The sequence below is a fragment of the Sminthopsis crassicaudata genome, chromosome 3 (assembly GCF_048593235.1).
Source record: "Sminthopsis crassicaudata isolate SCR6 chromosome 3, ASM4859323v1, whole genome shotgun sequence".
NCBI classification, from domain to species: domain Eukaryota; kingdom Metazoa; phylum Chordata; class Mammalia; order Dasyuromorphia; family Dasyuridae; genus Sminthopsis; species Sminthopsis crassicaudata.
Window position 1 is genome coordinate 80,521,489 of NC_133619.1, and position 15,671 is coordinate 80,537,159.

At 34.5% G+C, this 15,671-nt stretch overlaps 1 protein-coding gene and 1 long non-coding RNA gene across 6 annotated transcripts in view; one reads left to right on the forward strand and one right to left on the reverse strand.

The window, feature by feature from the left end:
* The window catches only part of LOC141560567 (uncharacterized), an 88,187-nt gene extending 74,822 nt beyond the window's left edge, over window positions 1-13,365 (reverse strand). Inside the window, exon 1 of the long non-coding RNA XR_012487746.1 lies at window positions 12,516-13,365. This is a non-coding gene — a long non-coding RNA (uncharacterized LOC141560567). The remainder of the gene's footprint in view (window positions 1-12,515) is intronic.
* A 9-nt stretch (window positions 13,366-13,374) lies between these two features.
* The window catches only part of RAPH1 (Ras association (RalGDS/AF-6) and pleckstrin homology domains 1), a 99,183-nt gene continuing 96,886 nt past the window's right edge, over window positions 13,375-15,671 (forward strand). For all 5 annotated transcript variants that reach the window (XM_074298964.1, XM_074298965.1, XM_074298966.1 and 2 more), the window contains exon 1: window positions 13,375-13,696. The gene's annotated coding sequence lies outside the window, so the exon portion shown is untranslated. The remainder of the gene's footprint in view (window positions 13,697-15,671) is intronic.

Consider the following 15,671-nt stretch of genomic DNA (forward strand, 5'->3'; position numbering starts at 1 on the left):
GCTCCCTTAGACTTCCTTTGATATTTATCTAATTCACATAAATCTGATTATTAAATGTATTTGTATTTTGATACCACTTATCTCATTTTAAATCAGCTCATTCAAATATTCCCATATTTCTCTGAATTCCTAATATTTTGTCTGACTATTTCCTCAAGATATTTCATTAAAATTACATATTATTAATAGTTTGTTTAACCATAGTTTAGTTCATGAGAGAGAGAGAAGAGAGAGAGAGAGAGAGAGAGAGAGAGAGAGAGAGAAAGAGAGAGAGAGAGAGAGAGAGAGAGAGAGAGAGAGAGAGAGAGAGAGAGAGAGAAGACAGAGGTAGAGAGACAGAGACAGACAGAGACATAGTAAGAGATTTTCTAAAGTTATGTTGTATGTTCTTGCATATGATACCAGGACTACATTAAAACTTGCAAAAGTTGTTCTATTGGAAAGTTGTTCTCTGGGAAAGTAAACTGACAGAGTCAAAGTTAGTACAGTTAGTACAATAACTGTTCAGCCCTCTGGGTTTTCCTTAGACAAGTGAACTAACAATTTACAAAATTATACCGTAGCCTCAAAGATTTACTGTACCTCCAAGATACCCAAGAGGAAATTATTCAGTTACCTAGCCAGAAATTTTCATCATATTTTCAAAATGTTTCTTTCCTTTACTCTCAGCATGACCTCATGAATACATTTCCCCCCATTTTTCCAGGTTATCTCTACTGATTTGCTTTATCCTTTGTAATCTTTGTGCTTTGCAAACTTGAATCTGAAGTTAACTAATATGGCATTACTTTTTTCTCCACCCTTGAAGTTTTGCCTTTTTTTTCTTATCACTAATTATCCTTTTTCTTCTGTACTCAAACCTTAGATTATTCCAATAATATTCTCCAACTTGCATGGTACAACTATAGGAAATCACAAAACTATGCTTATTAGGTTTATTACACATTACCTATTTAATTTCAATTGAGTTCTTCCCAGTTGTACGACAATTCTTTTTTTGTGTGTGTGATTGACTTTATATCACACTTTTAATGATATCTGTTTAAATTTCCTTTCTCTAAATTACATAAACTAAATGCAAAGTGAAATGAGCAGAACCAGGAAAACATTGTGCACAGTATTAGCAAAACTGTCTAATAATCACCTCTGACTAACTTAATGTTTCTCAGCAACACAATGAAGAAAAATGCTAGCCATACCCAGAAAAATAATTGATGGATTCTGAATGCATATCCCAGCATATATTTACCCCTTACTTTATTGTTTCTCCTGTTTTTTTTCTTTCACAACTGTTAGTAATTGGAAATGTTTTACATGAAAGCATATGAACAAAATATATAAAATTGCTTATCATATTTAGAAGAGGAAAGGAGAGAAAAAGAGGAAAGGAAAAATGGAACTTAAAATCTTATCAAAATGAAGGCAGAAGTCTTCAAGAAAGGTCAGTCTAACAGGAGTGAAATTCAGCACAGTTCAGACAGAGTCCAGAGAAGTCATTGGGAGGCTCTTTAAAAAAAGCAGATCTGCAACTAAGACTTTTGATCCTGGCTCAGTAGAGAAACAGACCAGTAAGACAACCCCCAATACAAGTTTAGAAGACAAATTCTTGGAAACCAGACTTCTAAGGAAAACCCAGAGGTTTTCTGGAAATAGGAGTTAAAGTCTATAAGCAAAACATAAAGCACAAGGAGCCTCTGTGCTCAAAGCCAGGGCTCAGAGCTGCCCAAGAAGTTTAGGACAGTTTCCCTTTACCTCAGGAGCAGAACTTGAGCATAAATGGCACAAGAGAGAAAATACTAAAAGAAAAGGAAAGAAAATGAGCAAGAAACAGAAAAGAACTTTAATCACAGAAAGCTACTATGGTAACAAGAAAGACCAAAACACCAATTCAGATGAGGATAAAATGTTCACAGAGGACATCTCAAAGAGTGATATAAATTGTTCTCAAGCACAAGAGGATTCTTGGAAATGCTTATAAAATACATCAAAAAACAAATAAGAGAGATAAAAGAAAATATTAGAAAAGAATTGAGAGGTAGGCAAGAAAGAGTTGATAGCTTGGGAAAGGAAGGAAATTTCTTAAAAATTGCAATTAGCTAAATGAAAAAAAAATCCACTGAAGAAAACAAAAGGTTGCAAAGTGTTATTAATCAAATGGAAAAAATAAATGCAAAAGCAAAATAAAAAATACATATTAAAAACTAGAATGTGGAAATGGAAGCTAATGACTGCATGAGATATCAAGAATCAGTCAAACAAATTAAAAAGAATGAACAAATGTAAGAAAATATAAAACACCTAATTGGCAAACCAGCTGACCTGGAGAATAGATCCAGGAGAAACAATTTAAAATTTGCTGGTCTGCATGAAGGCCATGAAAAAAAAAAAAGAAAAGAAAAGAAACTTGGATAGCAATACTCAAGAGATCATCAAGAACAACTACCACAATATTAATGAAACAGAGAGGGAAGAATTCATCAATCACCTTTTGAAATAAATCCTATAAGGAAAATCCAAAAGAACATGTTTTAAAAATTCCAAAACTATAATTTTAAGGAAAAAAAATTAGTGCAAGGTGCAAGACAAAAACTATACAATATCAAGGAGAGATAGGATTACTCATGATCTGTCATAGTCTACAATAAAGTACTGGAGGGCTTGTAATACCATATTGTGGAAGGCAAAAGATCTGGGGTTACAGAACTAAATATCAGCTAGACTAAGCATCATTTTTCAGATCAGGAGATGGGTATTTAATGAAGTAAGAGCCTTTCAATCACTTCTACTGAAAAAATAGAACTAAAAAGAAAATTTAATCTAGAAATATCAAAAGAAGCATAGAAAGATATCATTTTCCTATGTAGGGATGTGAACAGTTTAACTTTAAGTAATATATATATATATATATATATATATATATATATATTTATATTTATATTTATATATATTATATATATATATATATATATAATTTGTATATATTTTATATATTTTTTTTCATCTGTTTAGATGAACTGTATCAGTTTACTGGGTATCATATGGATGGAAGGTGGGGTAGAAGCTATAGCAGCTAGCAAGTGGGGTGGATTAAAAACAAAATACTACTAAGGAGGGACAGGGTGAAAAGAAAAAACAAACAATCAAAAACAAAAACAAAAGTACTTAGAGGGGAGAAAATAAGATGGAAAGAAATACATAAACAAAAACAAATTCACTGTGAACTGTGAATGGGATGAACTCTCCCATAAGACAGAAGTGAACAGCAGAGTGAATTTTTTAAAAATCCTACAATATGTTGTTTACATAAACACAGATACATATAGAGTAAAGCTAAAAGATCTGAGCAGAATTCAGTATGATTCAATTGAAGCAAAAAAAAGAAAGTAAATATAGCCATAATGACCTCAGATAAGCAAAAGTAAAAATAGATTTACTTTTAAAAGATAAAGAAGGAAAACATATCTTGACAAAAGACATTATATACAATGAAATAATAATGATATTAAATGTATATGCATTGAACTTATTAATAAAACTAAGAGCTGATTTTATGAAAAAACAACAAAATAGATAAGCCTTTGGTTAATTTGATTAGATAATGGAAAGAAAAAAAAAATACCAGCATCAAAAATGAAAAAGTTGAACTTACTATGAATGAAAAATAAATTAAAGAAATAATTAAGATCTATTTTGCCCAGCTTTATGACAGCAAGTATGATAATCTAATCAAAATGGACACATAATTTTAAAACTATAAATTGTCTATATTAACAGAAGAGGAAATAAATTACTTAAATAGTTCTGTTTTAGACAAATAAATTTTAAAAGTTATCAATGAAATCCTTAAGAAAAAATCTCCAGGGCCAGATGGATTTCCAAGTGAATTGTACCAAATATTAGAATTTAAAGAATATCTAATTATAATACCAGATAAACTATTTGGAAAAATAGGTAAAGGAGCTCTGCCAGTTCCTTCTATGACACAAATATGGTATCAGTACTTAAACCAGGAAAAGTTAAAATAGAGAAAGAATATTACAGAACAATCTCTTTAATGAATATTGATGCAAAAAATTGTTTAATATATTGACAAAGAGATTATAGCAATTTCTCAGGAGGCTAATACACTATGATCAAATGTGATTTATACCAAGAATACAGGGCTGGTATAATATTAGGAAAACTATTTCTATAATTGACCATATAAATAGTAAATCCAACAGAAATTATATGATAATCTCAATATAGGAATAGCTTTGGACAAAATACAACATGCATTCCTTTTAAAAACCTCAAAGAGCATAGGGGTAAGGGGAATTGTCTTCAAAATAATAAGGAGTATCTACCTAAAACTAACAGTAAGCATTTTTTGTAATGGAGAGAAGCTGGATGAATTCCCAATAAGATTATAGGTGAAACAATGATGCACATTATCACCAATATTGTTCAATACTGTATTAGAAATGGTGACTTTACATTTGACAAAACCCAACACCCATCCCAATTAAAAACACTCTCTAGAGAATAAGTGGAATTTTGCTTAAAATGATCAATAGTATCTATTTAAAAGCATTATCAAACATCATATGTAATGGAGATAAAGTAGAACCATTCCCAATAAGATCAGGATTGAAAAAAAATTTGTCCCACATCACCATTACTACTCAATATTGTATTAGAAATATTAGCTTTAGCAATAAGAGAAGAAAAAGAAATTAAAAGAATTAGAGTTGATAATGAAGAAATCAAATTATCACTCTTTGCAGATGGCATGATAATATACTTTGAGAAAGAATCAACTATAAAAATACAAGAAACAATTCACAACTTTGACAAAGTTGCAGGATGAAAAAGAAATCCACATAAATCATTAGCATTTCTATATGTTATCAACAGGTCGACCAAGAAATAAATACAAAGAAAAATCCATTTAAAATTACTGTAAATAATATAAATTATTTGGGAGTCTACTTACTAAGGCAAAGACAGGAACTATATTAACACAATTACAAAACACTTTCTACCCAAATAAAGTCAGATCTAATCAATTGGAAGAATACCAAGTGCTCATGGATTGGCTGAGATAATATAATAAAAAAAAATTCTGCCTAAATTAATCTACTTATTCAGTACCATACCAATCAAAGTGCCAAGAAATTATTTTATAGAGCTAGAAAAAATAATAACAAAGTACATCTGGAAGGAAAAAAGGTAAATTTTTTCAGGGAATTATTGAAAAAAAATGCAAATCATGATAGCCTAGTTGTTCGAGACCTAAAACTATATTATAAGGAAATGGTCATCAAAACTATTTGATACTAGCTGAGAAATAGAGTAGTTAATCAGTTGAATAGGTTAAGGTCATAAGCCATAATAGCCAATGACTACAGTAATGTAATGCTTGATAAACCCCAAAACCCCAGCTTCTAGGATAAGAACTCACTATTTGATAAAAATTGCTGAGAAAATTGGCAGAAACTAGCCATTAACCTACATGTAACACTTATACCAAGATAAGATCAAAATGGGTTCATGATTTAGACATAAAGGGGGATATTAAAAGCAAATTAGAAAAAAAAAAAAAAAAAAAAGAATCTACCTCTCAGATCTACGGAGACGGAAGGAATTTGTGGACAAAGAAGAACTAGAGTACATTATGAAATGCAAATGGATAATTTTATTATATTGTTAGTTAAAAAGTTTTTGTACAAGTTAAGTGGGGGAAATTTACATCCAAGAGTTCTGACATAGGCCTCATTTCTAAAATTTATAGAGAATTAACTCGCATTTATAACAATACAAGGTATTCTCCAATTGATAAATGGTCAAAGAATATGAATAGACAATTTTTTGGTAAAGAAACCAAAACTATTTCTAGTCATTTGAAAAATACTATGAATGATTTTTGTTCAGAGAAATGCAAATTAAGACAATTCTGAGGTACCACTACATATCTTGCAGATTGGCTAAGATTACAGAAAGAGATAACGATGAATGTTAGAGGGAATGTAGAAAAAGTGGAACACATACATTGTTTATGAAGTTGTGAATTGTTTCAATCATTCTGGAGAGCAATATGATCTTATGCCCAAAGTGCTATCAAAACGGCATACCCTTTGATCCAACAGTTTCTCTACTGTGCTTGTATGTCAAAGGGATTATAAAAATGGGAAAAGGACCCACATGTGTAAAAACGTTTATAGTAGCAAAGAATTGAAAACTGAGTGGTTTCCCATCAGTTGGGGAATGGCTACATAAATTATGGAAATGAATGTTGTGGATTATTATGCTTCTTTAAAAATGATCAGCAGATTGATTTCAGAAAGGCCTAGAGATACATACATGAACTGATTCTTAGTGAAATGAGTAGAATCAAGAGAACATTGTTACACAGCAAAAATAAGATTATACTATGATTGATTCTGATAGATGTGACACTATTCAACAGTGAGGTGATTCAGGCCAGTTGCAGTGATCTTGTGATGGGAGGAAGGGGTGTATCTGCATTCAGAGAGAGGATTGTGGGGACTAAATGGGGATCACAGCATAGTATGATCACTTTTTTGTCATTGCTTGCATTTTGTTTTCTTTCTCATGTTTTTTTTCCTTTTTGATCTTATTTTTCTTGTGCAGCATGATAATTGTGGAAATATGTATAGAAGAATTGCATATGTTTAATATATTGGATTATTTGCTATATAAGGCAAGAGGTTGAGAGAAAGCAGAAAGAAAAAAAATGGAATACAAAGTTTTGCAAGGGCGAATGTTCAAAACTATGCATGTGTTTTGAAAATAAATTCATTTAAAATTTAAAAAAAATGTTGGTCTTAGCAATAGGAAAAGAAAAAAAGAAATGAAAGGAATTAGAATAGGCAATAAGGATATAAAACTATCACTCTTTGCAGAAGATATGTTGATATACCCAGAGAATCCTAGAAAAGTATCCACAAACCTATTTAAAACAATTAACAACTTTAGCAAAGTTGCAGGATATAAAATAAACCCACACACATCACTGATATTTCTATATATAATTGAAAAAAAAAAAAAAAAAAAAACAGCAGCAAGAGAAAGAAAGATAAATTCCACTGAAAATTACTGTAGACAAAATAAAATATTTGGGTGTCTACCTGACAAACTCAGGAACTTTATGAACACAATTACAAAACACAAATAATTTCAGATGTAAACAATTGGAAAAAATAAAATGCTTATCGGTAGGTCGAGTTAATATAATAAATATGACAATTCTGCCTAAATTGGTCTACTTATTCAATGTCAAATCAATCAAACTGCTAAAAAACATTTTACAGAGTTAAAAAAATAATAACAAATTCATCTTGAAGAACACAAGTTCAAAAATATCAAGGGAATAATTTAATAAATAAAAAAGATGGTGGCTTAATAGTACCAGATCTAAAACTATATTATAAAGCAGAAGCCATCAAAATCATTTGGTACTGGCTAAAAAATAGTGATGGATCAGTAATTATGTAGTAATCAATGACTATAGTAATCTAATATTTGGTAAACCCCAAATTCCAACTTCTAGGATAAGAACTCACTATTTCAAAAAAAAATTTTGGGAAAATGAAAAAATAATGTTGAAACCTTGGCATAAATCCACATCTCATACCACATACTGAAAAAAAGAATACATGGGTACATGATTTGGGCAATACTATAAGAAAATTAGGAGAATAGGTTATAATTTACTTATCAGATCTTTGAAGAACACTATGAAATGCAAAATAGTCAATTTGGTTACATTAAATTTTTTTTTTTATTATTATTTATTTTTATTTTATTTTATAATTATAACATTTTTTGACAGTGCATATGCATGGGTAATTTTTTACAACATTATCCCTTGCACTTACTTCTATTCAGATTTTTTCCCTTCCTCCCCCAAACCCCTCCCCCAGATGGCAAGCAGTCATATATATGTTAAATATATTACAGTATAATTTAGATACAATATATGTGTGTAGAACCGAATTTTTTGTTGCACAGGAAGAATTGGATTCAGAAGGTAAAAATAACAGTTTACATTCATTTCCCATTGTTCCTTTTCTGGATGTAGCTGGTTCTTTCCATCATTAATCAATTGGAATTGGATTAGCTCTTCTCTATGTTGAAGAAATCCACTTCCATCAGCATACATCCTCGTACAGTATCATTGTTGAAGTGTATAATGATCTTCTGGTTGGTTACATTAAATTTTAAAAAGGTTTTACATAAACAAAAGCAACAGAAACTAAATTTAAAGGGAAATGCAAAGTTGGGGAGATAATTTTGCAACCAATACTTCTGATAAAGAATTCATTTCTAAAATATATAAAGAACTTTGTCAAATTTATAGGAATTCAAATCATTCCTGAGTAGATAAATGATCAAAGGATATTAACAGACAATTTTCAGATGAGGCAGTTAAACCCATCTATAATTATGTGAAAAAATACTCTAAATCACTCTTGATTAGAATTATGACAACTCTTAGGTATCACCTTACACCTCTTAGTTTGGCTAAGATGACAGGAAAATATAATGATAAATGTTGGAGGGAATGCAGGAAAACTGGTGGAGTTGTCAAATGATTCAATCATACTAGAGTGCCATCTGGAACGATGCCCAAAGTACTATCAAATTATGGATACCTTTTGACCTAGTAGTCCCACTACTGTGTCCGTACACCAATAAAATCATAAAGGAGGGAAAAAGATCTACATGTGCAAACATTTTTGTAGAAGTTCTTTTTATGGTAACAAAGAATTAGAAAGTGAAATTCCCATCAGTTGGGGAATGGCTGAATAACTGTGATGCATGAAGGTAAAGAAATATAATTGTTCTATAAAAATGATGAATAAGCTGATTTTAGAAAGATCTGGAAAGATTTTCATGAACTTATCCTGAGAGAAACAAGCAGACCAAGGAATAGATTGTTCACAATAATAGCAAGATAATGCAATGATCAATGAGGAGAGATTTAGTTCTTCGTAGTGTTTCAGCAATCCAAAGACATCCCGATAAACTTTGGATAAAAGATGCCAACTGCATTCAGAAAAAGAACTATAGAAATTGACTATAAATCAACACATGCTATGATCACTTATTTCTGTTTATTTACTCTTTCATAATTTTCCCATTTCTTCTGATTTTTCTCTCCCAACATGATTTATAAAATAATGTGTATTTTAAAAGTCAATATACATGTATAAATAAAGCAGTTAAGTAAAATAGATTACAAAAATATCTGAAATGTAATTGGGAAGGAATAGAATACTATTAAAAACCAAAAATACGAAATAAAACAATCATCTAAATATATCTCCAATCTTCTTTTCAATAGAAGACTTTTCATACTTCATTGGGGAAAAAAGTGAGAACTTGAATCATAAACTCTATCTCTGATTTATTCTACACTTTCTACAATTTCAACTAAATCTATCTTTCTCTCTTCCTTTGTTCCAGTTTTGAAGAGGTACAGTCTTTGTCCTATAAGCTTTCTTTCTTTTAATTTAATGTCATAGAAAAAAACATTTATTCTGGTTTTCTTTTACTTCTTCACTAATGCCAAATTACTCTTTAACTCCTTGTAGCTTTGACTAATTGAAACATGTCCCTATAAGATAGTCAATAATTTTTAATTGCTCACTTCCATAAAATGTTCCCAAGTCTCATTCTTATTAATCTTCCAGCAGATTTTACTATTACTGTAATCCATTTTACTTGGTTAAACTTTTCTTCAGCTTGCTTGGTGATCCTTTTGTTTTTTATCCTTCCTTTATGCTTACTCCTCATTTTTTAAAGATGATTATCAATATGCTAGTATATATGTGTGCAGGTGCATAGTGTTTATATACATGTGTGTTTGCATGTTTTAATATGTATATATGTGTATCCTAATCATAGATTTAATAAATGAGCCCTTGTACACTCATGAGATCACAGAATGACAATATGTATTTAGAAAAAAAAAAAAGAAGAGGCTTCATCAAAAGTGGGATATTCATATTCAATGGGCAAGAGACATATTTATTGGATACCGAGTGCATATTGCTACAATAGAATACATTTAAATATTTTGCTTTCTCAGTTTTATGTGTCTATATAACTTTGCAGTAGGATTGAAAAAAACTTGGATATCATTAACTTAAACAATAACTTTTTCTTTTGGTTCTCAATTAATTTTGCATCATCATTTAGTGAAAAAAATAGTTTCCTGTAGCATAAATACAATATTTGGTATTTGTATATATTTTTGAGCTGAAAAGAACATCACTGATATTATCATCTAAGATTTTAATTTAATTGATGAGAAAATGGAGGTCTATGATGTTAAATGACTTGTTTAAGACAACAAAGAGCAAATGCTAAAATAGGATTTGAATGCCTCTAACTCCAAATCCAATTCATGGGAATCCACTATTTCCTCATTTCTTATCCTTGTAAGAGAATCTTTTCAAATTTGACAGCCCTTCTTAGACATTTGATTAGCACCCACAGTTATGTAAGGAATTAATTCAAATATTACAATCACTAGTTCTTTTTACCTGATTCTGCTTATTCTGCAAATGGCTCAAAAACAGAAAGATCAATGCAAAAACATCAGTAATATATAACAATTATGCTCTTCAGGGTGATCATGACCCTTGACTCATTTCGAATTCTGTATCTAACTTTGCTAATCATATGCTAAACTCTTTTGCCAGCCTATTGCAGTAACCTAGAGAGAAGAAATCAGGTAAGACATATACATAAATCACTTTTTAAAAAAAAGATAGTTTGAAACAAGAGTAATAGAAAGGGTACAAAGTACTATGGGAGTTACTGGATAGCAACATATTGGTATACAAGAAACAAACTACATTTCAAGAACCTCAATAAGGTTATTCAATTTGGTATCTACAAGTGCAATTATGTGTCTTAAGTACAACTATCTTTTGAATGAAAAGTAGCTAAGTGCAATGTGATATTGTTCTGAACACAAGCATGAACTGTATAAAGGACTGAAACAAATTGAAAATGCTCAAGAGTTTCAGGAAGGAAGAATGTAATTAACCAAACTGGAATATGGCTCTAGGCCAGAAAAAATTAACACTCCTTCTTGGAGCTGGGATAATCTGAAAGAGTTTTAGAAACTCTGAAACATATAGTCAATTTTTATTCATCTATGGAAATTCTTGACAAGGAACTCTGAAATTCCCCTCAGGTGAAAAGATATGGCATAGAAATGTTCGTTCATTGATTTCAGCTTTCCAATTCATCAGCTGTATCAGTGGTCTCAATAACTTTTCAATAGTGCTGCTAATAGTAAAATAGAGTGAAATTTTTACGTTTTCTTTTCTCCTTTCAATCTTTAGGTGTTAATAGCCTACATAAAAATCAGAATGGGGGCAGCTAAGTGGCGCAGTGGATAGAGCACCAGCCTTGAATTCAGGAAGACCTGAGTTCAAATCTGGTCTCAGACATTTAGCACTTCCTAGCTGTGTGACCCTGGGCAAGTCACTTAACCCCAGCCTCAGGGGGGGAAAAACAATCTAAGGATCATTTGATATTAGGATAACCTGAATATTCAAGGATTTGATAAGTAAAATAAATAAGTATTATCAGATATATAATCTGGAATTAACTAATTTTAATCAGGGAGGCTAGAAATCATTTGAGAGTACAGGATATTTTATGTAGATTAAACGTATTTGAGCTCAAATTAAAAAACAGCATTTCCCCCAAAAAAGGAGCAATTAAAGATAACAAAATGCACTGATTCTTGAAAACTCCATAAAATGTATTGAACATAACAAGGTAGGTGTTAGCCAAAGTGAGAATTACTAAAAAAAAAAACGCTCACAAAAGTCAATAGCAATGTTACTGATTCAATTCAATTTGATAAAGATTTATTCAGATTAAAGATAATAAACCCGATGTTTTGTCTTTATTTATTTCTACTGTCTTTGAATATCTAATATGTATATAGCATAATGTGTGATATTTGTATATGTTTATTTAAAATTTGTTAAGTGCTATATACCCACACATAGAGTATCTCATTTGATCTTCACAACAAGCCCTCCTAGATAAGCGTCATTATTGTTCCCATTTTACTGGTGAGGAAATGGTGTACGAGAGAAATTGAATAACTTGCCCAAGATCACAAACTTATCTTGTAAGTGAAATTCAAATACAGGTTCTTCTTTCTAATCAATATAATCAGCTTCCTTTCTTTATTCTCTAAAGCGATCTCCATTTTATCCGGTATATAGATTGCCTGTACTAAGTAACTAACATGAAACAGTGAGCTTCTTGAGAGCAGCTCTATGCTCTCCATTTTTCATTCAATATCAAGTGTTTTTTTTTTTTTAACTTTCCCGTTCCTTAGCTTGTTCATTCATTCTTTTTCAGTTTCTCTCCATATCTTTCATCCATCCATCAGCTCACCCATCCCCCGACTATCTAATCTATATCCATCCATCCATCCATCCATCGCCTTTCCAGCGCTTAGTAGTACCACGTACCTGGCACACTCAATGAAAGCTAGTTGACTTGACCACAAATTGTTGCTGCTCTCTGGTCAGTCACTTCTCTCTGGGTTTCGTTTTCCTTCTCTGAGGGAGTTGTTCTACGTAAATCAGGGTCTCTTAATCGTGTTTTGTTTTTTGTTTGTTTTTTGTTTTTTTGATGGATCCAATTGACAGTCTGTCGAAGCCTCGGAGCCTCTTCTAGAAGTAGCGTTCTTAAATATATAAAATAAAATAGACAGGGAAGCCAATGAATAAAATCTCTCGCTTTTTTTCCCTTAAAGTTTCCCAGGTTAAGTATCTGAGGTGTATTCCAGCTCTCCTGAGTATGATTACACTATAAACAGCTTTGCATACATTTTTATTTATGGTGGAGGAGTGGGAGTGGGGGGGAGCGGGGGAATTAAAGGCATGGTGAAAAGGGTCCGGAGGCCAAGCTGAATCCAGTCTCCCAAAGCCGAGTCAGGCCCAGAGGAGTGCAAGCACAACGAGAGGTAAAGGGGAGCGGTCCAAGCCTGGGCTTCACTCGCTCATTTCACTCATTCATTCTCTCTCCGGGAGGGGATTCCGAGGAACACTCGGACCACTGACCGGGGACGGAGGGAGAGGAGAGGCGGACCGTCGGAGCCGAGGTGGCAGAAGGCTTAGGGAAGGAGGGTGGTTGGGCTCGCCCGTCGCCTCTAGCCAGTGCAGACCCGGAGACCCTAAAGCTCTGGGCGTGTCCGGGCTGGAGGGGGGGGCGGGGAAGGGGGACACTGCGGCGTGATTGGTGCGGCGGCCTGCGCCGGAAGTGAGCGGCTGGCAGCGGGGAGCGGGGGGAGGGAGCGGCGGCGGCGGCGGCGGCGTGAGTCAGTCAAGTCAGTCAGTCAGTCAGTCCGTCAGGCGGGCGGGCAGGCGAGTATTCAGGCAGTCTGTCAGGCCGTCCGCCCGTCGGTCCGTCCGCGAATACCTCGCCGTGATTTGCAGTCTCGGACTTCCCCGCGGGGCGAGCGCCGCCGCCTCCCGGGAGGGGGCGTGTGTGGTGTGTGCGTGTGCGGCGGCTCTGCGGTCGGAGCCTCCCTTCTCCGCACTCCCCACCCAGCCGTCCGCCGGCCGGTCACGCAGCCCGCGGGGCGGGAGCAGCTGAGGCTGCTGAGGGAGGAAGCAGCCCGGCCCGTTTCGGCCCGGCCGCTGCAGCGGTGAGTGAACCAGGGGCGCCGCCTCCCCTTCCACCGCGCGCGGCCCCCGGGGGTGGGATGGGGGTGGGGGGCGAGGCGTGGCAGGCGTGGTCCATCCCGCCTCCCCCTCCAAGGAGCCGCATGGGGGGCACCTGGGACCGTCGCGGGGGGGGAAAGGGGGGCCGCGGTGCCAGACAATGAGCGAGCCGGCTGCTGAGCACTGCCCCTCGTCCGGGCTCCTGGGGGGAGGGGGCGCCCCGGCAAATGACCCCCGCGTTCTTCCGCCTAGCCCTGCCGGGCCTGGGAGGCGGGAGGTCGTTGCTGTGGTCCGGGTCCTTGTTCTGCCCAGGGCTCTGGGCTGGCGACTCCCGCTTCTGCGGTTCGTCCCGGGTCGGATCCGGAAATCCAAAGGGCAGCCGCTGGGGCTGTAATTTTTCGGAGCTGGGGGGGGGGGGGGGAACGGGGAGATCGCTTCCTTTTCCGAAACGATTGGACTCGTTTGCTGTCTTGATTCCCCAGTGTCCCCACAGGATTTGCTGGATCCTTCTGATCACTGCCGAATTAATGTCTTCCCAGACATGTGGCATGATCGAAAGCCTTCTAATCAGAGGGAGCATTGAGTGGAGCTGCACTCCTAGCTTTGAAATAGGTTGTCATGACATCTCCAGGAACAGTTGTTCTAGACCAAATTCATTTTCCCACTTGCTACCAGTAAGGATTAAATTTTTTCCCTGCCTCGTTCCTTATGAATGTGGGAAGGGCTGTTTAGACTCAGAAAAAAATCACTGTGAAGCTAGGAGAAGGGAGAGATTGTAATGGGGAGAGAACAGGACATGGGGATATATAAAACTTCAGCCTATTCTGTGAATTATATTTATGTTTTGTGTGTGTATACATTTGTATATATGTATATATTTTATCTTGTATTTATTTTATTGTGTATATCTATATGCATATATGCATGTGTGTGCACATATGTCTCATATATATATCCATTGATTTAGGTTTCGTTAATCATTTTTCATAGTCTTCTGTATAAATGATAAGAATGTCTTTAATTCAGTTTAAGTACTACGAATGAATTAAATTATTTTTTTTTATTCCTGAATGACAATAGTTTATCTTAAGGTAGAACTAAGATATAAGAAAAAGGGGAAATAATGCTCTGTGACCATTTCATATATATATGTATGTATAGATAGATAGATAGATATGCATATATAGATATAGATATATGGCATATCTGTTTAAATCACTAATCCCAGTCCTTTTATCCAGTAATCAGGTAGAATTTTAGTAGGAAGGGAGGGGATAGAAATCATTTAGTTCAATTCCTCACTTTACAGTTGAAAGCAGGTCCAAAGAGTAATTTATCTTTTACAGTAAGTGTATTTTGAGCCTAGATCTTCCAATTCCAGATCCAGTGCAGTGTCCCTTTTCCTTACAGCACACTGCCCTATTTGTACCCACAAGGTGGCACTCCCACCAAAGCTAGATTTGAAAGCTTTGTATATTAAAACACTGAATTAATTACTAACCCTTCAGAGAAATGAGAGCCAAAGAGAAAACAAACTGAAGAGAAGACAACTTTGTTTCAGGGTTTCTTACCTCCCAAGAAATACTTCATTTCCACCATTTCTGAGGAAGTTGGAAGAGAAGTGAACAGGAAGGCAAAAATGGGGAAGCTGGATAGCTTTCTAGTATGCTGGAGTCAAGCTTTCCTTGTGTGGTATTGTTTTTATTTCTTGTGTTCTAAATTCCCCAAACTTTGAGAGCTAATCATATTTAAACATAATTAAGCTTTTGTTAAATGTCTATAAAGTGCCAGGCATTGTGCTAGGCTCTGAAGATACAAAGACACATCTAAGTACAAAATTGCATTACAGAACCAGATATGACTTTTGAATGATCTTTTCTAATATTCTTGTTAACTTGGGTAATCAAACTGGAATATAATACAAAATAATCTGTAATTGTGAAGAATATTATTCCTTTT